Raw genomic sequence first — 25129 nt, 5'->3', positions numbered from 1 at the left:
GAGATTTCTCATCATAAAGTGAAAAAGTGGGAAGGTCCCTTCTTGTAGCAAAAAAAAGAGAAGCTTCTTATTTTGGGAGAGAAAGGGATCTGATGGGGGGAAAGGAATGATTCAGTAAAGATGGTCTTTGGTTCAAGACACCCTCCTACAAAGGTGAAATTTTTCTAGCTATGTCTGCTTGCAGTGCTTGGTAAAGCCTCTGGGAACAACATGATCTCTGTAGCATCTGGTAATTGTCAGAGCTGTTACCTGGGCCTTTGCTGTTCACTATTGTTTGTTATAACTTTCTTACACCTTCCCACATTCCTTATGAATAAGGACACCTACTTTTTTTTGGGATTCCTATATTTCAGGTTTTCCACTGAAAGTGAGAATTTTGAGTTGCCAACAAGTCACTCAGGAGAAAAAGTTGTGCATCAAGATTAGGGCAGATGGGGTAAGCATAGATGACAGTTTGAAATTGTGGTAACAGAGAATGAGATATTTTCCTGCCTCATCCTTCCCTTTTCCCATCCCTACTCTCTCTTGCTAGCTTTGGTATCTCTCTGGTTTCCATACACAGGAGATGGGAAAAAACTAATTTGACAGAAAAAGTATTTCAGTAGATTATCAAGCTGCATCAGCTACTGAAGGAATCCAATTCTCTGTCTCTGCACCTAATCCTGGAAGAGTAAAATTATGTGCCCAAAAGAACAGGGAGATATTTCCACCAGTTATGGGGAAGAAATGGATGGGACATTTCCAAATCTGTTTACCAAGGTAAGGGCTAGTTATGTTTTCTCACCTGTATTAGTGATCTCATCTTTTGTCAAAGACCAAATTATGAAAAAATGAGCAATATCAGTGGCAACTCTACTTCAGCACAGTTTTACATCTTTGTTTCCAAAGGCAGTTGTTGAAAATACTTTTATTAAAGTAGTTAAATGAATTAAATTACAGAAATTTTTCTGTAATTTTCTTTGAGAAAATTTTGAGAAAGAAAACTGTTCTTTCTTTGAGAAAGAAAACTGTTCAAGTACTCTTCCTGTGAATCAAAATGTATTTAAACTGAAAACAATGCTTTGGAAATTTGTAAGTGTCTGTTACTGCATCTTGCAAGGCAAACAACAGGGAGAGGTCACTGTCAGGATATGAAAGTCATCTGACATTTTATATTTGACATTTTAAATGTGACAAGAATATCTGAAAGTTCTGTTTGGGACTGCAGATTTAGCAGGACCCATGGAGGGAGATGTTCCCTGCAATGCCAAGTGGAGAATGGAAAGAATGCCTTATCACACCAAAATTCCAAAGTATCTGAAGTGTAAATGGGGTCTATTTTAGAGCTCTCCTTCCTCACATAGAAATGCTGACATGAAGATTTCAGGTATTAGCAAACAGCAAACATTTAAATGAAGACAAATATTTACTAATTAATTTTTCTGGTATATTTAAGTCTACTGAGGGAGACAATGACTCTGGTGTTTTAATTGAAATCTAACACTGCAAAACTCTTCCTATGTTGTTATTATTACTCTTACTACATTACACAGAATTTTTAGTAGTTGCTTCTCACATTTCCCAGATGTCCTGTATAGATCATTCCCACTATAAAATCCCAGTGCATTGAAATAGTTATATATATATTCTCCCTTTCCAAAATGCACTGAGGACTGGGCTGTCATATTTTGAAAACCTTTGTACTCTATATAAAATTCAAACAAAATTGTGATTTTTCAGTCTTTATAGCACACCAAATATCTTTGGGGTGATTTTGGGCTGAGTTAGTTTTGTACATAAACACACTGATAGGATCAAAAACTGTTTGAAAACTTCACACAAAAATTTAGGATAGATAGAAAATAGATAGATAGATAGATAGATAGATAGATAGATAGATAGATAGATGGATACATACATACATACATACATACATACATACTAGCTTTGTTATCTGTCTACAGATAGATAGATAGATAGATAGATAGATAGATAATATTGTGCCAGAGGTACATTTTCCATTCATACCTTTTATAATAATTCAGGAAGTTCAGCAAAGATTTTAAAACACTCTTGGGTGTGCTGTTGTGTTTAGCGAATTTGAATGTAAACTGGTAGAGCTGGGTGAATTTCAGCATTAAAGTTACTTGTTTTGCTTTCTCTAAGTATTATTTGTTCATTAAAGAAACACATTTTATAAGCAGTATCTCTTTTCTTATTTTCTTCTTCCGTTGGAAACCTGGAAAACAGAAATCTAAAAACAAACACACCCTCGTTTTTAGACTGTTTTTTCCAGTTCTCCAAATTGTGTGCCTGTCTTTCTTACATTTCCCAAGCCTGTGAGCAGCTATTTTCCTTCCCATCTACATGATCATAGCAATGCTCCCCAATATCAGTACTGCAAACTTGTGCAGACAGAAAAGGAGGAGATGCTGAAAATTTGTATATCTTAACAGACTCTCTGTTATGCCTTTGGAAGGAAATGTGCACCCGCTGAGGTTTTTGTACTAAATATTTCTCAATTCACAATATTGTTTAATGACTCTGAAGGACAATTTTCTTGCTATACTAGAACAACAAGAAACTCTATAAAATTAGATGCAAAATACATTTTCAAAGCTCAGAAGGGTAATTATAAATCCAGCCAAAACCATAACTTATTTAATTTCAGTATTTTTATTGAGCTGCATGACTAGTTCCTATGAATGGTGAAATATTATGCATTGTATTTCTGCTGTAAAAAAAAAATAATTAATGTCCTCAGTAAAAATTTTTATTTGGATGGGTTTGATTTCATCATCTCAAAACATTTCTTATTCTTCAATGAATTATAACATAGGAGAGGAAACAGAAGGGTAAGGTGCATGTAGAAATCAGGATTCACACTAAGAAATCTTATTTGCAGCTACCTGGGATAGTTTTTTCTTAAAGAATCCATCAAACAAAAATAAGAAAATATTGAACAGATGTTTCATAGGCAGTTTATTAAGAAAAAGGGGAAAATTAAAGGAGGTAAGGGATCTGTTATAGTGGCCTTGACTTGCTGTGTATCCAAAGGTCAGCTGAAAGTTGCAAAGAAAATCAATTTGTCACATGCTGCTCTGCATGAGGTTTTTCTGTCAATGACCTGGAGAGAAAATGCTACACAGACAGAGCCTGACATCCTCACAGTAACAAGCACAAGCATTTGACTTTTCCACTCTCCTGTAATGCCTGTTTCTCCACCCAGCTTCCCCCTGTATTTCTTACACCAGCAAGCCCTCTTGGTCAGGTATCTTGTGATAATGAAAAAGAAAACGTTGCCATGGGGTGCTGAAATAAGAGGAGAAAGTGCATCACAGGATCTTAAAATGATTTGGGTTTGAAGGGGCCTGAAAGGTTCTCAGACTCTCTGCTGGTCAGAGTGACTCTGAGATACGTACAAGTCTCTTTACCCAGCCCAGCAGTTGAAGAAGGAGTCAGGATTCTTCTGTTCTCATTCTCAAGTTGTTTATTATTTTTTATCTAATACATTGTTTCTCCAACCCACTGAGGTTTGTCTGGCAGGTTGGGTTGAGGCACTCTGACCAGCCCCAGGGTGATGTTATCTTTTTATACTAAAAACTACCTGTACTTTATTTACATTAACTTCCCAATACCTATCACCTATGTTAGACAGTGAGTTTCTACCTTAAACCAATCCAAAGGTGCCAGCATCACCCTGAAGATGGAGGCTAGGAAGAAGAAGGAAGTAGGACTGGACATGCCCCATTTCCTCCATCTTGCCCCCTGAACCCCCGTTCTAAAAACCCCAAAATTCTACATTTTCACCCTGCGATAAATTCACTAATATTCTACTTAAGCTTTCATGGCTTGCAGATCCTCATATAAGGTTGGTAATTTTTTCCATGGGTCAAAATCAAAGGCACAGCAGTTTTGGGCTCTGTGCTAGGGTCTCTGAGCCCCCTGTCAGGGTCTCAAGTCCTCCAGGGCAGTCAGAGGAATTTCCTGGGTTCTGACAAAAGGTCCTCTCATTCCAACTCCCTTGCCATGGGCAGGAATACATTTCCCTTGATCAGGTTGCTCAAAACCCCATCCACCTCGGGCTTGAACACTTGCAAGGAGGAAAGCCACAGCTTCTCTGGGCAACCTGTGCCAGGGTCTCACCCCCTTTTAAGTCCAGGGGTTTTTCCTGGTAACTCATCTAAACTTGCTGTCTTTGAGTTTGAAGCCATTTCCCCCTGTCCTGTCACTGCATGCTCTTGTCAGAAGTCCCTCTCCAGCTGTCTTGTAAACCTCCCGAGGTGTTATAAGGTCTCCCTGCAGTCTTCTCTTCTCAAGGCTGAAGAATTCCAGCTGTCTCAGTCTGTCTCCATAGAGGTGCTCTAGCCCTCTGAGCATCTCCATGGCCTCCTCTGGACTTGTTTCAGCAGGTCCCCATCCTTCCTGGGGATGTTCTGGGCATGCCAGGGCTGGAGGCAGCATTGCAGGTGGGTCTCACAGAGCAGGCAGAGGAGCAGAATTCCCTCTCTCACATGCTGCCCATAGAGCTCTGGATGCAGCCCAGGACACATTTGGTTTTTGGGCTGTGACTGCACAATTGCCAGGTCATGTTGAGCTTCTTGTCCATCAACACACCCAAATCCTTCTCCCCAGGGCTGCTCTCAATCCATTTTCCACCCAGCCTGTGTTTGTGCTTGGGATTGTCCTGACCCATCTGCAGGACCTTGGTGATTTTGAATTCCGTGATGTTCTGACTGGGTGATAAAAGTCCCTGCACCTTCAAAGCACATGATGTGGACACAGATTATTCCTTATCTGTCACTAAAATATCTTTTTCAGGTGATAGTTTGTAAGACAAATTTAGGCAAGCATTATGAAGCATGGATTTGTCGAGATAATGTAACTAATAAAGATTTAATATATAAATAACTTAATAAAATTTAATGTTACCATTAGCAAGTCTCCCAGGGTCCTCTCTGGGATTCCTTAATCCCCACAATGTTTATCTGTTTTTATTTTCTCTGTGAATCTCAAGTTTGCTGTATAGTCCTCAAACAGCAGCTTGGCTACAAGCATCACATCAAGCTGCAGGTTCCTATCCAATTAACATCAGGGATGTGTCTGAGCATAAGATTTTCCACATTTCCCTATTTGAATTTAAGAATTAAATTTTTAGATTTACATGAAGCTCCTTATTCTGTGGGGGTTTTGTCACATCTCTCAAATAAGTGTTTAATGAAAAAGGATTTTTAGGAGTGACCAGTGTGAGCAGGTAAGCCTGATCCTCTGAATGTGACTAGTACCAGATGAATATAGAGCACTTGAAAGGTGCTTTAGACAATTTCTCCTTCCATAAATAGAAAGAAATATACCTACTGGAATAGCAAAAATCTAAATCCTTTTTAGCCTGGGAAATTGTGATTCCTGAAGAGGAAGTCATGCTGAGATCATCAGAACTGAGTGGGTAAAATATGAGGTAATAAACTGATCATTCAGTCAGGGGTAAAATTAATGAAGTTAAGTTACTGAGGCTGCCCCCACCCATGTGGATTCTCTGACATCTGATAATGTTTTCAGCCTTCTCATCAGTGGGAAGTTTGTCCTCTCCTCTGCCACCTGTTTTCATGGAAATCATCAGAGTGTGATACAACTTGAGCCATGAACACACAAGCTTTTGCTGAGGCTGGGTAACAGATTCAAAAGTTGCTTGGTGAATGAAGGAGAATGTGGAAATACTGATGATAGGAAAACACAGATCTTGATAACCCAGGAGCTGGTTCCACAGTGGACTGATTACAAAGAAAAATGTTTTTAGACTTCTTGACCTTACTTTTGAAGTCAGTGCAATGAAACTGAAATTCCTATCTTCTTTATTACATATATATATGAAGAATTCTTAATTAAAATCAGTGGTCTGTTCAGCTCATGAATTTGTTGAGAAAACTATTTGTCCTTCAAAATGTACACTCTGCTTCACATGCCAGTTTTCATTTGATAATTGGAAGGGCTTATTTTTTTTTTTCAGTTCCATACAATTTTTCTATATTAAATAGAATAATTCCCTGCAATTTGATAGAGAATTGAGTAAGAAGACATTTTAGGAAACTTCAAGTCATTAAATGAATGTGTAGAATTATTGATAGGGAACTGATTATTAAACTGAACCCTGGACTCTGTAAGGAGGTGTCATATGCGCAGTTGCTGTAAGAACAGAGGTGTGATAACAGCAAGAAATTGCCCCTAAGGACAGTAAATGTGCAAAATGAGAGAGAACCTTATTGAGCTTGTACTTTCTCTAGGCTGAAGGCTTTCTCAACTGCATCAGGGTGATGTAGACTGATTCCATAAATGTCCAGCACAGGAATAGCCCTGGAGATGTTTCCAAGGGTAACCCTCGGCAGCTGCAGTGCTCACAACAATTCTTCCTGCTTTGCCTAGCCCATCCTCTTTATTTTTTCATGCAAACAACTTTAAAATCTCAAGCTGTCCTATCTCTCCTTGCAGAAAATAAAGCAAAAATTTTCTCTCCTTGAGAGGGTATAGTAGGGTTTGCCCAGAAAAACTTCTGACACAGCCTTTGCCCAAGAACCAGGTAGGATTTTTCCATCATTTTATACTGTGACTTAATGTCATCTCTGTGTATTGGTTGCAAGGACACAAGGCATAAACATTGATTTCAAACTCCTTCTGGCTCTGCTCCTTCAGCTGCCCAGTATTTTATTTTACTCTATTTTATAAATTGATCCTTTGTGTGGAGAAGTTTCTTGCCTTGTTTGCCACTCCAGCAGTAAGATCCCATTCTTATCTCTCTGTGTGCTGCCTTGTGGTGAGATCAGGATTAATCCACACTCCAAGTAATCTGTAGGGTCCTTCTCAGTCTCCAAGTGCCCAGCTGAGTTTGCATGTATTTGTCCAAATATTGATTTTCTCCCTTTCCTGTGCAATGTATTGAAGGGAAGAATATGTGATTTGTTGTTTCTTGTAATTAAACACTGATCACTTTTGCTATTAAAATGTTCTACATGAAGAGTGCTAATAAAATATCTAAAAATAAAATATTCTTAAAAATAGGTTTGTTAGTGCAGTTTGGCAAACTCATTTTTTCAAGGAAAATCTTTTGCCTCTGACATTGTGGTACTGACTGTATGTCAAAGACAAGACTACACATTTTTAGAGAACAGAGTATCAGTAATCAGGACCTGTCATGCAGATCTGCTGGGAGAATTTTTCCTTTATTGTCTTTTCCCTAACAAGCTGGTGCCTAGTTCATGTCAGTGGGACTCATTTGATGTGATATAATGAGAAATGCAGTTGTGCCAGTCCTGTGCAAAGCAAAAAACAGGTCAGAAAAGTTTACCAAGGATCATGCTAATGAGTTCAGAGCCCAAGATGTACCAAAAAAAGTCTCTTCTCAAATATTGCTGTTAGACAAGCAGCTTTATTCTTCTGCCAATTTTGCTGTCTCATACTCAACATCCACTTAATTTAAAAAAGAGTGATACCTAGATCAGTGTGGTCTCCTGTGAGTTCACACACATTAGATGGAAGAGCAATACTTTTTTCCCTACAGCAAAAGGAAGTGAAGGTTAGTTCTGAGTAAGGACTAGAACTCTAGGTAGGGTGGATTTTTTTGATGTTTTGTTGTCTTAAAATTTGTGATCATGTAAGAGACTGGTGGTTCAGAGTATTTTACAGTTCTCTGACTGAGCTTACAGCAGCACTTGTTTACACCTTGGTGGCATCCTAAGATTCCCTGTCTACTATTGCTAAAACCATGTATCCAAAGAAAACTGAGAAAATCCCCCAAACCTCATTAAACTTTATTATTTCTAAGGGATTTTAAACTATATGTATGTGTGTATGTATTCAACTTTCCAATTTTGATTTTTCAATGTACATTTAACTCAATCTTTTATTTCCACATCTCCTGTGAGCATGAAAAGAGTGGTTGCAGATATACTGTAATTTAGAATCAAAGGACAAATTATCGGACATTGTAAATAAATTACTTGGTGCAAAATAGCAAAGATGAGTGGCAAAGCCTTCAGGATGGGAACACCACTGTGCTGTGTGCAGGTTGAATCTCTCCCATCCTCTCCAGGCAGATCTTATCACTTAAAAAACTCAGATTGCTGTGAAAGGAGTTGTTTAGACTCTGACCTCAGACACTGTCGTAAAGTTCATATTTTTTACATTGCTTTACCTTGGTTCTGCACTATTGACTGATCAGCAACTGATTTATTCCACCTCTTACACATACAAGATGCACCAATATTTATTATAGGTCTATCTTGTCAGTATCTTCCAGGAAAATGTAATTCCTATTTTTCAGATAGGAAATGAAGCCCCTGACTGTGGGGTTTATCTCCTCTATTTTAGACTCATATAGTGAAGAGTTCTCCATCCGAGCTGGTCAAGAGAATTCTCTGTATAGAAAATGAAGATAAATGAATGCAATTCATCTTCCCTATTCTGGAACTCTTGTAAGATGAAAGAACTACACCAGGAATGATTATTTATTTCCATTCACCATAAAAGAGAGCTCAGCTATAGATATCTACAAAGTGAGGAGTGATGTACCCTACCTTAGTAGAGTGAACAATCTTCCCAAAATAACATTTCTGGCCTATGGATATTTCCAGACACAGCATTCAAACACCAAGGGAACTTCACACTAGCTCTCACTAGGCTGGTGCACTTTGCTCAGAACGGCTGCAAGAAACTGCCAGTCCCTGCTGAAAGAAAAGAGCTGAGAGCTACAGCCACACTGCAAAACGCCTTAACAGCAGCAAATTTATGCTCTCAGCATCAGTGAGGAACTAAACTACTGTGCTCAAGCCTAAAGTCTGACCACTGCATTATTTTTCTTTGTGCATTAAGGCCACAAGGGAAATAAGGTAAAGATTCAGAGCAGCTCAGCCAAGAGGCAGAAATGCATCCTGGAGACAATCCACATTCTCCTGCCTGACCCGAGGTTATGGAATGAGCTTCACATTTCACCCCACAGTGAGAAGATGCTGGAATACCCACATCTGTGATTTGCAGATCAGTACAGGAAATCCTCTCATACACAATTTCACCTCTGAGGTGCTTTTTAGGAAAATAATCTTCAGTAGAAAGTTAACATGCTAGCATGAACTGCGGGAAATATATTTCTCACACCTTATGCTTACACAGACCATTTTCTAGGCACAGGGAAATTTTAAGGGAAATTTTCCAGAAAGTATCTTCTCTATCAATATGTTAAAAAGGAATCAAATTAAAAATGCAGTATATTCCTTACTGCTAATTGCAAACTGCCCATACTGGACAGGGTAATAGAAAACAAAAAGATTAAAAAAAAGAAATACGATAGGGTTGCTTATATCTTGCCTTATGACTAGTAGTATTATTTATTCTTTGTTTGTTTTGATTTATTAAGACTTGTGATGGATTCCCAGACTAAAGTTTTTTCTAGGAGACCTGGGGGAAAAAATATCCTATAATAATATCCTCAAATCACTCAGACCTCATGCTCATTAGTGTGAAAGTGTTCACAGGGGTTTTCAGGTGAGGGAAGAGACAAGGATGTTGACTCTATGTTTAGAAGGCTTGATTTATTATTTCATGATATACATATTACATTAAAACTATACTAAAAAGAATAGAAGAAAAAGGTTTCATCTAGAAGGCTAGGCTAAGAATAGAATAGAATGAATCATAAAGATTTGTGTTTCGGACAGAGAGTCCAAGCCAACTGAGCTGTGATTGGTCATTAATTGTAAACATCTAAGATGGGCCAATCACAGATGCACCTGTTGCATTCCACAGCAGCAGATAATCACTGTTTACATTTTGTTCCTGAAGGCTCTCAGCTTCTCAAGAAGAAAAAATCCTTATAAAAAGATTTTCATGAAAAGATGTCTGCGACACACTAGAAACAACTTGATTATTCTAGTTACACTAAAGAAATCTGAGAATTTTAGAAAAGAAACCCCTATCATTCATCACCCTCTACATTAATAATTTGCCCTCTCCTGCAGCCCATCCCTCTGGGGGGCCTTGCTTCAGGAGATGTGGTTCTGTCAGTGCAGTGGCATCAGTGTGTCTGTGGAGCTGTGTGCTGCAATAAATCACTGAGAGAGAGGGTGCAGGGCTGCACCACAAACAGCCACATCCTCAGACCTCAAGCATGAGTTATAGTCTAAAATAAACTTTTTTCCCATTACTGAATTCAAGGTCAAGTGGCACTCTCTCAATTAGAGGAGAGGTTTGCATATTATCAGCAAGCAGCAGCAAAGCAGCCAGAGCAGTGTGGTTGTTGTCCAAGGCTACAATCTCATAAAACACAAATGATGGTTTCAACCCAGTTCCCAGGGAGAGCAGCCCTGAAAGAGAAGCAATGAAGGATGCTGTGCATGTGGTTCATTCTCTCTCTGCTACTCTTTTTTCAATCTGTAAAGAAGCAAAGTGGCCAAAAGTTTACCCTGTAAACTTTTTCCCTTCCTTTCCCCTTTTTCTTCCCTTTCTCCTTCCTCTTCCCTTCTTTACTTCCCCTTCCTTACCCCCACATCTCTTTCCTCATAAAAAAAAAAAAAAATCAATGTTCTTACACCTTAACCAATTGCTAGTGCTGCTACTGTGCTTGTTTTGGAGTTGGATTAAGCAAATGCTGTCACCTAATGATCTAATAACTGAATTCTCAGTGTTTTCCTGTTCTAATATATTCCTTAGAGTTTCTTTAAAAGTATACTGACAAGTTTGATTCCACTCTTTATTGTGAAAAACTGTTCCATCAGCATCTTTTTACTCATGAAACATAATCTGAATAACAAAAGGTACATTGAAAGTTTATTAACTCAATATTAGCATATATTCTTATTCAGGAGGCAAATTTCTTACTGGTGAAACCTATTTTGGAATAATAAAATTATTTTAAAAGAACAACATCCACAGAAAATATTGTCTAGAATATTTAGTGAAACTGATCATGGGCGTAGAAAAATCTTAGCTTCTGGCTTGCCAGAACTTTAGCAGCTGGAAAAAAAAACCCTGACTGAACCAATGTGCACCAGGTACAGAAACTATTGAAAGCTCTTTGCTTTTTTGTAGCCTTTAGTCTTGTCCAAACCAACTGATGATATGTGTAGTTAATTTATTGACTTTTTCTCAAGGCAGAATTAATTTAAAGCCACATTGTAATTTATAGTTGTTGCAATTAATTAGAGTCTTCAGACTAAGAACAGGGGAGTTGTTCTCAATCCCACTTTGTGAAAAACACAGTATGTTTGGGTAATCTATGTACAGACATGCATGTTTGTGTCAGAAATCCAGGGCCTGAAAAGCATTTTGTTAACTGACCAAGCACAAACTGAATTATGGCGAGTTATTTCTTTGTTCTACTGGCACTGTACAGAAGCATTTAATTTACACTGTTGTAACAGCACAAGAATTTGGTTAATTGATAACAATTCTTGTCCACTACAGAAAAGTCTTGTTTCCTGTCTAACAAGCTGTTGAAAAAACACATCATACATGGTAAGAGATAAGAAACAGTTTCTTCATCTAGGAGCTGGTCAGTCTTACATGAGAATATTGGCACAGGAAGGTGATCCTTCCCCTCTGCTGTATGTTGTTATTATAGCGCAAGAATTCTATTTTCATTACATTGCAAGGGTTCCATATTGCTAGAGTTTTGTACCGCCTTGATGTTTCTTGTAGGCAGCTCCTCTAGGCACTGACTCCAGTTCCTCCTCAACCAACCAATCCACTCTTATAACACTCTTCGTATTTGCCACAGGTATGGTCTGTTAAAATCAGGCCTGCTCCTAATCCTTAACTCAGCTGCAACTCTTTAGGGGGTGAGATTACTTTCTATATTACCTTTATTTACTTGTATTCTATCCCCCTACAGCTCTGCACTGGAGAGGCCACACCGAGTGTTCCTAGAGCTGAACTCCCCAGTACACACAGGAGGGAGTCCAGTGAAGGGCCCACAAGAGGATTAAGGGGCTGCAGGCCCTGATGTACAAAGAAAGGCTGAAAGAGTTGGGACTGTCACCCAGGGGAAGAGAAGGCTCAGAAAGGGCCTTATTAATGTGTATTAATAGAGAAGAATGGGTGAAAAGAGGTCAGAGAGGGGTTCTTTGCAGTGGTACCCAGTCACTGAATCAGAGGCAGCAGGTTCAACTAAAATACAGGAGATTCCCTCTGAACATCAAAAAAGTCTTATAGCTGTGACAGTGACTAAGCACTGGCACAAGCTGCTCAGAGATGTTGTGGAGTTTCTCTGCTCAGATTCAAAAGCCATGTGAACATGGGCAAAGAGGTCTAGCCCTACTTGAGCAGGGCTGTCCAACAAGCTTACCTCCAGGGTCCCTTCCAACCTCAAGCATCCCGTGATTCTGCAATAAACTGGACTTCCCAAGATCCCAGAAGCAGCTAAGCTGCAGGCTCTCTTTCTCCACCAACTGTGATCTGCATTTTTAAAGACTCTCAGTGAAAGAAACACAGGCATGAAACCTTTCTCCTTCTTAATGCCTTTATTAAAAGTGACCAGCTCAGGTGAGGAGAACTGACAGGTCTAACGCTGCCGCCACTGCTGCTCCCAGGAGCAAGAAGGAGGAAGAGAAGAAGGAGGATGAGGACAAAGAGAACAGCTTTGTCCTCTGGTCTGTGGGTAGAGCTGGGGATTCTGTCCTCACAAGACCATTGTGAGATTGCCCAGTCTTCCTGGTTTAGCATTTGAAGGCCTCTTTCTAGCCAACATCCTAAGGTTAGTGTGAGGGGTAAAAAGGGTCTTAGCCGATACTAAATTCTGTCCCTCACACTAGGCATGACTTTGATTTGTCCATTTCATGTTGGCTCATTGTTTTTAGGGGTTTTTGGCAAGGTTTGGTGAGGGGTCTCTCCCATTGCATGCTGGTTCCGAGGTCATTTGCATGCTAACTCCAAGGTCTCCTCCTCTTCACCATCCACCAGGAAGCAGAAGGGTGTCACTCACAAAAGGGGGGAATTTTTAACCATCAGCAACAGGTAGTTAACAAAAAGGACAGGTGATTACAGTTACAAATAGTTAGAACTCCACCCTGGCAGCAGCTAGTCCAACCTGTGAACTCTTCAACCTTTAAAAAAAATGGGAGCTTTTCTACTCATAACACTCAGGATGTTAAGTCCTTGTTTTCCCTGGAGCAGAATACCTCTCATCCTGCTTGAAACCCCTGTAAGGGAAATGAAAGTTTCTACCTTACACAATGTCACACATATGCATCTAGGGAAGGACCAAGATAGATCTTGTTAATGATTCATTCACAGACAGAATATTCCAGACTCTTTTCTGCTCTCCTATTTAGCCATATCATGCCATTTGTAGAGCTCACCATTCATATCACCCCTGCTCTTCTCAGAAAGGTCAGCAGCCCTTCTGACCCACTAGATGAGCTTTTCCTTGATTCTGATCTAACCCAGTTCAGTAAAAATGGGACAGGTGAGTTTAAAAATAGCTTATTTTTGCTAACTTGGGTCATGGAGATTGAAGTAATTCTGGTAGCTACCCTTCAAATAGAGGCACAAAGATCAAAAGGACACGGTGGTGGGGAGGCAGTGACCAGAGGCTGCAGCCAGCTGTGATCAAAGGCTTTTCCTGACACTGATGCCCCTGCAAAGTGTCTCAGTATTCAGAATAACAACTCAGTAGTTAACACCTACAGTGTCTTCACCTCTTAGCAAAGCATAAAGAACTTAGAAGTAATATTTATTTGGTTTTCCTCAAAATAATGCTCAAATTCCACACAATATTTAATTGGAATTCCAGGACACAGTCACATTAATTTCACTGCTTATATGGAACTTTTCCAGAACCAAAACTGTGAAGGACTGATGGGATCCATGGAGGAAAATAACTGTGAAGATCATAAATTCCAGATGCAGAAGTTCTAAGTTTACTACCTTCAAATCACAAAATATTATAGACAAAATCAATTTTGCAAATATAATTATCAACAAGTGAAGCAAAAAAAAAAAGTGATAAAAGAATGGGAACAACAGCAGAGCATTTGCTTTCCTTTCAAATCCTGCAAAAAATCTGATGCATCCATATTCCTTTCCAGCACAAACAAGGTTCCAGCCACATATGGTATCACACCATTTCTCCATTTTAATTGTATCTTTCAGAACATGGAATAAGACAACAAAGTTTTAACCTTTCATTTTCCAGCAGGATAAAGGATAGGACAAGTAATGTAGGCATTAATCAAGACTTCTGCAAAAAGGAGGAAATACTAAAAAATCCTCCTGAAAGAAGGAGGCATTACACAGGCATTCCTCAAAGATTTGGTGAAAAATAAGAAGAAAGAAATGAAACGACACTCCACTCAAGCTGCTGTCAAGACAAGCTTTAAGTTGTAGTGGTAACAGCAGCTTTCCAAGAATTTCAGATCCTGCTTTTTAGAGGAGTTTCTTCTGAATGAGGGTCTCCTGGTCACTCCACACCTGGCTTCGACACCAAGTTACATTTTCTTTTACATTTGTGGAGGTTTTTTCTGTTGTTCTGGGGTTTAGATCCTAATGAATCAGACAAGAATTTTCTGAAATTTCTTCATAGTGTGTCACATATGGAGAGAATAATGCAGTCAACAGTGAATAAATTCACTGAAAAATGAAATATTGTATTAAATGAAATATGAGAGAGTGTATTAGTGAAATTAAAAAATAAAAAAAACCCCAACAATTAGGCTTCTTCAAAAAAAATTGAGGTAAGGTTGTCTTGTTCCAAAAAAGCAAGCATAGTTATGCATTTATTGCCTAGGTACCCTGAAGGCCCTAGCAAGTATATTAAAAAAATTATTTATATAAAGAATGTTGGATTTTGGAATAACTAAAAAAACTCTCAACATTATGAACCCAAATATTTTTTAAATTCTGGTATTGAAACTGATGAATCAAAAAAGTGCAGATTACTAGAAAGAAAGAACAATTTAGGTGATCAATAATTTGCTGTACATAAAACTTGCAAGGTCACCTTTAATAGTAAGCAAAGATTTTATAGTACACTTTAATTTATGATGAATGAAAATATTGCATTCAAAATAGCTTTAAAACTGAAAATAACTAATATATTATGTTTAAATTATATTTAATAATATTTCATACCATATTGTAATAAAGAAATAGATAAATAGAAAAATGGAAATTATTTATTTAGAATGCATACAGAATTACTTGAAAGCATTAAACTAATGGTAAATGTATACCAGGCTCAAGTGAGATTTTCCTATAGAAATATTAAAAAATGTAAAGAGTTGACATTTCCAAACAGTTTCTTTCCAGCATCATCTTTAAAGAATTGATTTTGCTTAACTGCAGCTGTAAACATTATCCTTCCAAAATGCCCTTCTTTCTCCTTTTTCCCTTTGATAAATTAAATAAACTGAGGGCTAGCTCCCAATAAATAGACAGATTGATTTGGGGAGCCTGAGTTAGATGTGGCCACCTGCAATACTCTTTTGGGAGGTGAAAAAGGTGAGGTTGAACTCTTGATATCCTTGAGGATGGATGGAATTTAGCCAAAAACAATTTTCCTGATGAACACAATTTCTACTGCATTACACTTGCCCACACAGCGGTGCAAAAAAGAAATTTTGCATAGCACATGCCTGTGAACTTCCTTTTGTTCCCCGGGTGATTTTGGGAGAGACATAATTCCAAAATTCCCCTTGTGATAAGCACAGACTGGCTCAGCGTGACACCTTTTTCCTCTCCTGTGGGAAACATCTTGTCGTGCTCCCTTCCAGCAGAGTGAACCTGTGCTTGGCCACTGTGAATTTGCCTCCTGGAACAAAACAAGCCATGGTAAAGCATTGAAATGCTCAGTGTGATAGCACTGCGTGAAACTGAGACAAAATCAGGGAACCTGGATCAAAATGTTACATAAATAATTCAGTTTGTTCTCCAGGATTTGTGAGTGTGCAAAGTGTGTGTGTCCACTGTGCTCAGTTTCCTTGGAAAAAATTAGAAATAGAAAAAGTTGATTTGTTCTCTCTTTTCATAAAATGGGAGCAAGGTCCTCCTAGTAACAGCATTTTATTAGTGACTTTTGCTTTCAAGCCAGCTGCAGAAAATGATACAGCAGAATATGTCAGCAGGTTTTATCACCCCCATAGCCAAATGGCACAAAAGCAAAAGAAAGGAGTAGTGAGAACAGGGAACTAGCGCAGGAGAAAGTTATAACTACAGCTAAAATAATCTTAAAGCTCAGCAAAAAATGTTGGGAAAAACCTGGGGAAGCAGTCTCATTTTGTCAGCTTGATTTTATGGTAATTACAGTAATAATAAAACTAATTACATCACATAACACCTCTGTGAGGCAGGTGGGAAATGCTGGCAGGGAGGTAATGTCAAGATAGCAGCTGAACATGCATAATAGGGAAGCCAGATGAAGCTCGTCTCTGAACAGCTCCCGTCTAACTGTGTTCAGAGCCCCAACAAGGAGGAGTTAAGTGACTAGAAAAATGTATTTTCTAAAAGAGCAATCATAAGATGCTTGAAGTGATTATTGTTTGCTTGATAAAAGTTTTTAACTAGAAAAAGAGGCAAAGAGAATTCTTGAAATTCTGCAGTTACCAACCAAAGTGATTTTGCTAACAGCTCTGATTATCAGGCAGTCAAGGCCAGGCAAAGTGGCCAGGAGAGACACAAGATGATAAAAGTGGTTGCTGATGCTCAGAAAAGTTCCCTTCCCTGTGTGGTATTGGTGCTACAAAAGAACATATTTGGAGTTCCCACCATGGCTTGCAGACCTATAGATGTGATTGTGTTTCTCTAATGACACTACTGAGGTGCAGAGCCTGACCAAGTCACTCTGTGGTGTCTTGGATTTGTCACACCATAACATGCAGATGTCAAAGGCTGTGAGGTCCCAGCCAGTAGCACATGGTTCCTAAATCAGTCATCCCAGTTCCTTCTGCAGCCAGCTGACAAACCTGTCTGTGACACTATAAAGTCCCCTAATTTCAGGTTTTGAAGGGACAAAATCCTATCCATTAAAGTTAGGTCAGATTTCTTTTGTATGTGATATATTAGTCTCTCACCTCTAAAACACAAAAAAACCCCACTTGCAGTCACCCAGGCAATAAGAGCATTCAGTAAAAGATGGTAGAAGATCAAACAGCACTCCAAAGCAACTTGTAAGCTCATGAACTGAGTGAGGCCTCACTGGCCTCCGTTCCAAGCAGTGGAATTCAATTGTCCATGTTGCTAAATTCAAGGAATGGTTCCTGACGTAATTTTGGCAACATTCCCAGACAATTCCCAGTAGAGAACATGGACAGAGCCACCTCATCTAGAGAGCTGGAGAACTAGCATGGATGCAAGTGTCCCTGTGCTGCTGGTGGGATCTGTGTCAGGGAGGATGGCAAGGGGGCTTCGCAGCTTTGGACTTGCTGTGCGAGGGTGTAAGATACATGTGCCATTCATCTCCAGATGTACTGGAGATTTTGGAACTCCCTGGTGTAACACACACTTTCTTCACAGTGAGAACATAAAAGCACAGTTTTTAATCAAATGTCTTTGCTTATGGATCTTAAAGCAGCTGTGTTGAATTCACATAGCAAGATTTTGGTATTGAAAGATTGAAGGGGTGGCTTCTGTCAGAAGACACCCAAAGCTATCCTGGTCTGACAGAGCCCTCATTCCCCATGCTCCTGTACCCCTTGGATGGAGGATGCAGAAGATTTAGTGAAACCTGGGAAGAAGGGAGAGGTAGAGCCAAGTATTTTTAGTTTCTTTCCATCTTACTCAATTTAATTGGCAATAAATTAATTTCACAAGTTGCATCTCTTTTGCCCATGATGGTTCTTGGTGAGTGATCTCCTTGTCCTTATCTCAAGCCCATGATATTTATTTCCTTTTCATGGATGGGAGATGACAGAGCAACCTTATGGGCACCTGGTGCCAGCCAAGGGCAATGCACTACAGCAACTTTAAAGAGAAGGAAACTGTGAGAACAATCTTCTTAGCACACAGGAGTTTCAGAAATAAAAAGTGCCATGAACTTTTAGTCACAATTGGACAAAAAATCAAACTGTTCCATAGGTGAAAAATGTTAAAGAAATTGAAACCATGGAAAGGAAGAAATATAAATGAATAAGTCAAAATATTTCATTTTGAAAATTAGAAAGTATTTGCTATCAATCTGGCATACATGACAATATAAATTAATCAGAAACTCAAAATAAATGTTTTTCTAAAAATTGAGGGGGAAAAAATCTGAGGAAATATATTGTAGTAACCAGAACTTCATTTTTCAAAATTTGACCGTAAGATATCAGTCAAAACATAGTTTTGCCTTCAGAAATAACAGTTCTGACAAATTAGTATTTTCAATTTAACAAGTAATTATTTTAAAAATGAATTACCAACCGCTGTAAATATCAGCCTTTTATTGTATATTTGGAAACTGAAGTATGGAACAAGAAATACTTGCAAAGGCTGATTAACAGAATTAAATATTTTCTAGGAAATGCCATGATTTGAAACAGTGATCCTGATCCAAAGGAAGGAAACAAGAAAAGTTCAGTTATTTTCTTCTCTCCCTGAAATGAAGGCTTTAATTGAACACCTCATGGATTCAAATGTGATGGTTAGGACTGGTGAGAGGAAGGCAGTTGCACTGTCCAAAGTTTCATCAAGTAGATGTGGGTAAAAGTCTTACTGTACTTTGCTGCCATCATCAAGGAATAAATATTCATAGAGGCTAATTTCTTTGCTGGAATCTCTGCAACTTCCTTGTACAGAGTTTATTTTAAGCTAGTTCAACTCAATTAGCAACTCTGTGTGATTGCCCACTGCTTGCTGTTTTCTATTGTGGTTTCACAGCACACCAATGACAGCTTTTCAGCAGCAATTTCTTTGTACTTCAGTAATATCAAAACATCAGAGAAAGATGTGGGAAGGAGAAAGGGATAAGTACCACATTTGTGACTACTTTCTCCAGCTCTCATTATTGCATTGTGTTATTTGCCACCCTCATCAGTCTCTGCTCTGGATACCTTCACTGCCCACACTTTTGCATTGCTCCTTTCTTGTCCACTATTGAACATAAAAAGAGAAGAAAACGAATCTTCAGTATTAAGCAGCTGAGAAACACATGGCTTGAGTGTCAGTATTATCATCCTGAAGCAAATCATTCTCTGCTTGGTCAGTCTCAGCAATGTCTCCTTCAAAAAATACTGTTTAATATGACATGAAATTTTCTGCTCCAAAATGGGTTTTCTCATGAAAATCACCAGGTGATTTGATAAACAAGGAACCTAAAATTAAACAAATCCCCTTTTTTTGCCTTTATGAGAAATTATAGAGAGTTCATTAAGTACACAAGTCCCTGTGGGGTGTTTCCTTTGCAAGAGGAAGGTCAGACCTGTTGTGCCTCAGGGGAAAGCTGCTTTGCCTGACTCTGTGGCAGCATAGTGTGGCTTTGTCTTCATGGTGACAGGGGCATGGGTCCCATACTTCCCCATGTTCCAGCAATCACAATCTCAGATTTCACTCAGACCATGCAGACTGGACACTTGTGTGGACCAAAATGGAGGAAAATCAGAAGAGGAGATGATTCCAGGAAAATCCTCTTTCCCAAGGCAACGCACACTGATGTAGGCTGCTACAAAACAGGCAGCCTACTCATTCATTTCTTAAACAGTGAATTAAAAAAGATGCCTGGGACAGGGGTGTTAGTTGTCAACAAAAATGCAAGTTCTGAAAGAATCAGGTTAGGTGCCCAGGTTCATATTGTGAAGTAGATTGCAGAAAAGATCAGGAAGGGCCCAGAGGAATCATCTCTGCTTTTCTGGCCCGCTGCATTCAAGAGTGCTATGTTCCAACAGGGATCAGAAAAAGGCTGCTGGAGAGACCCAAAGAATACTAAATGATGGTATAGAAAGTGAGCCTTGGAAAAGTGTCTTTTAGCCTTGCTAAATTAATATTAGATGGGTATTGGATCATACTCAGGAGGGCTAAGTATTAAGGAGGACAAGGAACTATTTAAGTTAACGGTCAATGTTGACATGAGAAGAAATAGAGTGCATTTAAGCTGGAAAATAAAAGAAAGATTCTAGTAATCTAAGTGATATCTTAAATAATTTTCCACAAGGTGTGTAGGGGCTACCAGTCAATCTAGGTTTAAAATGGAATTTGTGTGAGTATGAAAAAAAACCCACTTTGTGAGGTGGTTACTTACTGTAGGAAGCCATAAGATATGACAACTTCAAAAATCCCATGATTTCTGTCTGCTGATTTTGAAAGAAAATGCCTATGCTTTCCTTCAAAAACTTCATGTACTTCCAGGATTTCCTCTGGCAGTTGTTGTAGTGTGTGCTGGTTTCTTGTTTTACAGATGATAGCACAGATGTAAACATATTGCAGTTTTCACAGGAAGCAATATAGCTGATTTTAATATCTTGGGCACATTCTGACATATGTACTTTATGGTAATCTATGTCTGGACCTTACAGTGCAATGAGGTTGATGGATTAACATCATAGAGAAAAAAAATTATCACAGATTCAAAAGTGGTTGAGGCTTGAAGTGACCCTGCACATCATCTTTGCTGACTCTCTTGCTCAAAGAGATCAAAGAGATCCCCTAGAAACAGTCACCCAGCACTGCATCTGGGTGGCTTTGGAATGTCTCTGACAAGAATCATCCCACACCTCTCTGAGCAACCTGTCCCAGTGCTTGGTTACCCTCACATGTGTTTCCTGATGATCAAGGAAACTTCTGTGTTTCAGGTTGTGCCCACGGTCTCTGGTCCTGGCACAGGGCACCACTGAAAGGGGACAGCTTAATGACTTTCAAGAGTTCTCAGAGCTTCATTAAAACTATGAGGTAAATATTCATACATGTTTGTGCATTCACTATGGTGAAACTAGTTAAAGCCTGTGCATGCTTTAAATTTATTTAGGAAAACTGAGAAAGAATCACTTCATTTCTTGTTTGGTTTATTTGCAGTTTCAGATAATTCACAGGTCTGGAACTGAGAGTATAAAAACAATCACTTTTAATCACTGATTGGATCCTGATTCATAGCTCATTGAGGCCAGCATGGGATATCCTGAAATCTGATATTAGGTCTCTGCTTTTTAAAAAGAATTTATAAAGTATAGTTCCTGTTCTTTCTACATACTGAATAATGGCTACCTCTATGATTTTATTACATTTCTACACATATACACTGAAGTTATACATGTATATATGTATAACTATATACTATGATAACTATGTAACTAACTCTATACTGCATTCTACCAAATAAAATAAACTTCTGCTTGATTCTTATGCCCACCATCACTCAGTAAAGACTGGCTGTTCTTTGAGTGTCATTAAGGGATGTACAAATACAGAATTATGTCAGTTTTTACTGAGGATTGTTTAGAGGTAATGGTCTACAGCTGTGCTTGTTAGAGAACAAGAGTTTGAACAGGAATTTTGTGTTCCTGTCAATGTGGTATGTTCTTGTATCCTCACTTGTCTTTAGACTTACAATCAGGTAATTTTTGCTGATGAAATTTATTTATTTATTTTCATATCTAGCTTTTTTGCAGAGTTAAAAGGTTTTGTATGGAATACAGCTAATGTTTTGGGTACATTATGTAACTAATATATTTACCTGAGTAAATGGAATACACAGGGTCTTTTTCCTGTGGTCTGGTAATGATTATAATAATCTGTATTTTGTATGAAGTCACACAGACAGCTATCATGGAAATAATGTTGTCAGCCATGCTCAAAGCTGGATTGTACTTTGCATCTAGTGTTGATAAACTGCTGTACCCTATGGCATTTGCAAACAATAAAATTTAGAAATAATCTGATTTTACTTCTGCCATAAATATAAAAACAACTTTAAATTTAAAGAATTAGACTGCAGTGTAAATGACACTGCTCAAATGGATTCTAGCATTGCAGTGAAATAGTGACCATTGCAATTAAGTTCTACCTCCTGGAAGGTAGTAATTTTTAATTTTGCCAAAATACCAGTTTGCTTTTTATAATCAGTCATCCACATTTCTCATATCTGACAGAAAAACAAAAAAACTTATTCACTGGAAGTTCTTGCTGGTCTATAGTCATAAGCTTGAAGTAAAGAATATAGGTAGTGTGGTAGATTCAGAATGAAAAGTCATATGAAAAAGGAACCACAAGCTTTTGGTTTTGTCAAACAGTCAAGATTACCTTGATTTCCTATTAGCTTTGGTAAAGGTTAGAGGAGTCAGGAGCTAGGGGAGGAAAGGTGGCACTGGGGAAAAGGGAAATGAGGGGGAACATTTTAATGTTTGTTTTTGTTTCTCACCATGAACTCTACTTTAATGGGCAGAAAATTGCTTTAATTTTGCCCAGGTTGGTTCTATTTTTCCCATGGTGGTAATTTGTAAGTGATCTCCTTGCCCTTTCTCTACCCATGAATTTCTCATCTTATTTTCTCCCCTTCCAATTGGGGGAGAGCAAAAATGGATGTGAGTTCAGCATACAATGTTGGTTTTAGCTTGAAATAAGAATAAACTAGCCAAAGGGGAAAAAAAGAAAAAACAAAGCAGGGGAAATATTTCTGTAGTTTGTGTGTCTGTTTGAATTTTAAGCTGCTGAATTTCCCAGGGTGTAGTTAGAGCCTAGTCAAAAAAAGGAGCAGTAAGTGCTTTAATGTGCATGGTGTGTGCTTTCTATTGTAACTGTTCCCAGCAAATTTGAAATGTATTTTATCCCTTATGCCATACCAAGGAGCCTATCCAGCATATTTCACCTTCCAGATCAGGAGACAATAGAAAGTCACAGAAGAGAATTCTGGGTAGAAGACTAAGTTGCTGACAAAGGGCAAAGTTTAAATAAAGCATGTTCAGTGGAGTTGAATCAATACTTTATTTGTTAAGGAGAAGTAAAAGTACAAAAAAGCTTGTACAACTAGGCATAAAAAAGTAAGAAATCAATTCTAGTTAATTCAAAATGCTTGAAGAGTCACCTATGCCATTATGTATGAATAATTCAGGAACAGAAATTTATTGCAGACACATATTGTTTGGTTTGGATTTAGTTTTGCCCCTTGTTTGACCTGAAGCCTGTAAAGAATGATATTCAACTAATTGAAATAACATTTTGCAAGTAAGACAATACCTTAGGGATACTTCAAAACCAATTGTGAAATAAAATTTGAAAGATGAAACATCTGATAAAGTTTATATAAATAATGCTATTTTACAGTGTGTTAAACGTTGTATGTGAAGGTCTTTGCATGCAAGTTGTGTTTGCCTGTTGAAAACAGATCAGATTTCTGCTCCCCTTTCTCTCTATAAGTCCCTTTTTATTTCTCCCTTCAGCAGTGTCTTTCTTCCCCCCTCCTCTGTCTCCTTGTCCCCTGCAAGTGTTTGAACATGTTTGGAAATGTTTATCACCTTCCACCTTCTATTCACAAGAGAATATTTATCAAGACATTATTGAAAATAACTGAAATAAATCACAACAGTACAAGATGCTTTCAGATTGAATCAGCACAAGCATATTACTCATGTCCTGAGATACGAGAGAAATATCTGAAATCATGAAAGATATAAGTTAACTATGCAGGTGACTATGCAGTCACCATAATGAGCTCTCAAAAAATAAACAATGTGGAATCCAAATGTGTTTCATTACTGACTTTTATCTGTGTTTTATTAGCATTTATTTGCTCTAAGCTGGTCTATATCTGTGAGCATCCAAAAGTTTTAAAAGTATAGATGTATGCAAAAATCAAAATGCAACCTCAGTGACAAAGGGTTATTGTCACTGGTCCCGGCTTATGTTCAAATCCAGCATCAGTTCTGGGTTTAGAAACCAGCCAAAGGAAATAATGGTGTAGCTTGCTCACTAAGATAAATAGCTGGCCTCAAACAGGAAATTAAAATCATTCACACACAGCAGGAATTTTTCATTGAATAGATGTTCAATGTATTGAAATTATTCAGATACAGGTTTTTGAAGATGCCTGCTGTAACTCATTTATATAAAACAAATGCCATCCAACTTCACGGCCCCCATTGACAGCAGCCACTTTGGATACAGCCTGTGGCTAAGGTCTGAGAAGTCCAGATGATTGATTTGAGATTTAAGACTTGATGCAAACATGTTGGATGACCTGATCCCCAACAGAGCCTCATCCTTGGTGCACAGAACACGCAGAACTCCCTAGAACCTGTCTGGTGGGTCTGAGTATTTTTTGTACATCTTCACTCCCATGTGCACACATTCCAAAACACTCAACTTAGGCACTAATGCTCTGTTGCAATTCACACTCAAGGAGAGGAACCTAAATCAGAATATCAATTCTGATTAGATACTGTTAGAAATGAACAAGTAAAAAATGGACAGAGAATTGGCAGTACCTGTGCTCTGCAGAGCAGTCTTCTGGCAAGAGCACAAACACAGAGTGTGACCTTGCTCTGTTTAGGGACTATGACCCACATCAACAGAGAGCTCTGTGGTCATGAAGGTGGAGGTCACATAGAGGAACAGCAGAAAGTGAGAGAAACAAGATTTAATTTGTCTTGACAGATGGATTCCCTGTTCAGTCAAGAATTAGGCTTTTTTCAGGAGCCTACAGCTCACTGCTCCTTGCACACCAACCTAATAATGGTGTTTGGGGTTTTTTTTTTTGGTGGTTAGTTTTGGGTTTGTTTGTTTGTCCCTCCCTCATATAAACATCATGAACACCTTGAATTCAAGCCCATGAGGGTTCAAGATGAGTGAGAAATAGGTTTTCCTTTTTGTGGACCTGTATCCTAACCATTGGGCTATTGTCAAGGTATTTCTTGTCAAATCTTTCTGTTCAACATGCTCAGTTTCCACAAAATTTCTTTTGAGATGTCTTGCATTTGTTAATACACTTGGAATACACATTGCATATCTCTGGAAATGCAACAGACAATTAAGTACTGTAAATATGGTAATCACAACTTTTTTCTTAAAGCAAGTCTTTTCTGAAGACCTAAGATTTCCTTAGCTCTGGAAGAAACTCAAGGTAGAGCCCCTGCTACAACAGTAATATGAAATATTGATCCGATTTTTAATCCTGAGGTCAAGAGGTATGATAGGCTTATGTCAGTCCAGCTAGAATCTCTTATTCTACAAAAGAGAGAGGTTGTATCTGACCAGCCTTTTGAAAATGATC

Source organism: Ammospiza nelsoni, chromosome 1, assembly GCF_027579445.1.
Source record: "Ammospiza nelsoni isolate bAmmNel1 chromosome 1, bAmmNel1.pri, whole genome shotgun sequence".
Lineage (NCBI taxonomy): Eukaryota > Metazoa > Chordata > Aves > Passeriformes > Passerellidae > Ammospiza > Ammospiza nelsoni.
Note: the sequence above shows the minus strand (reverse complement) of the source record.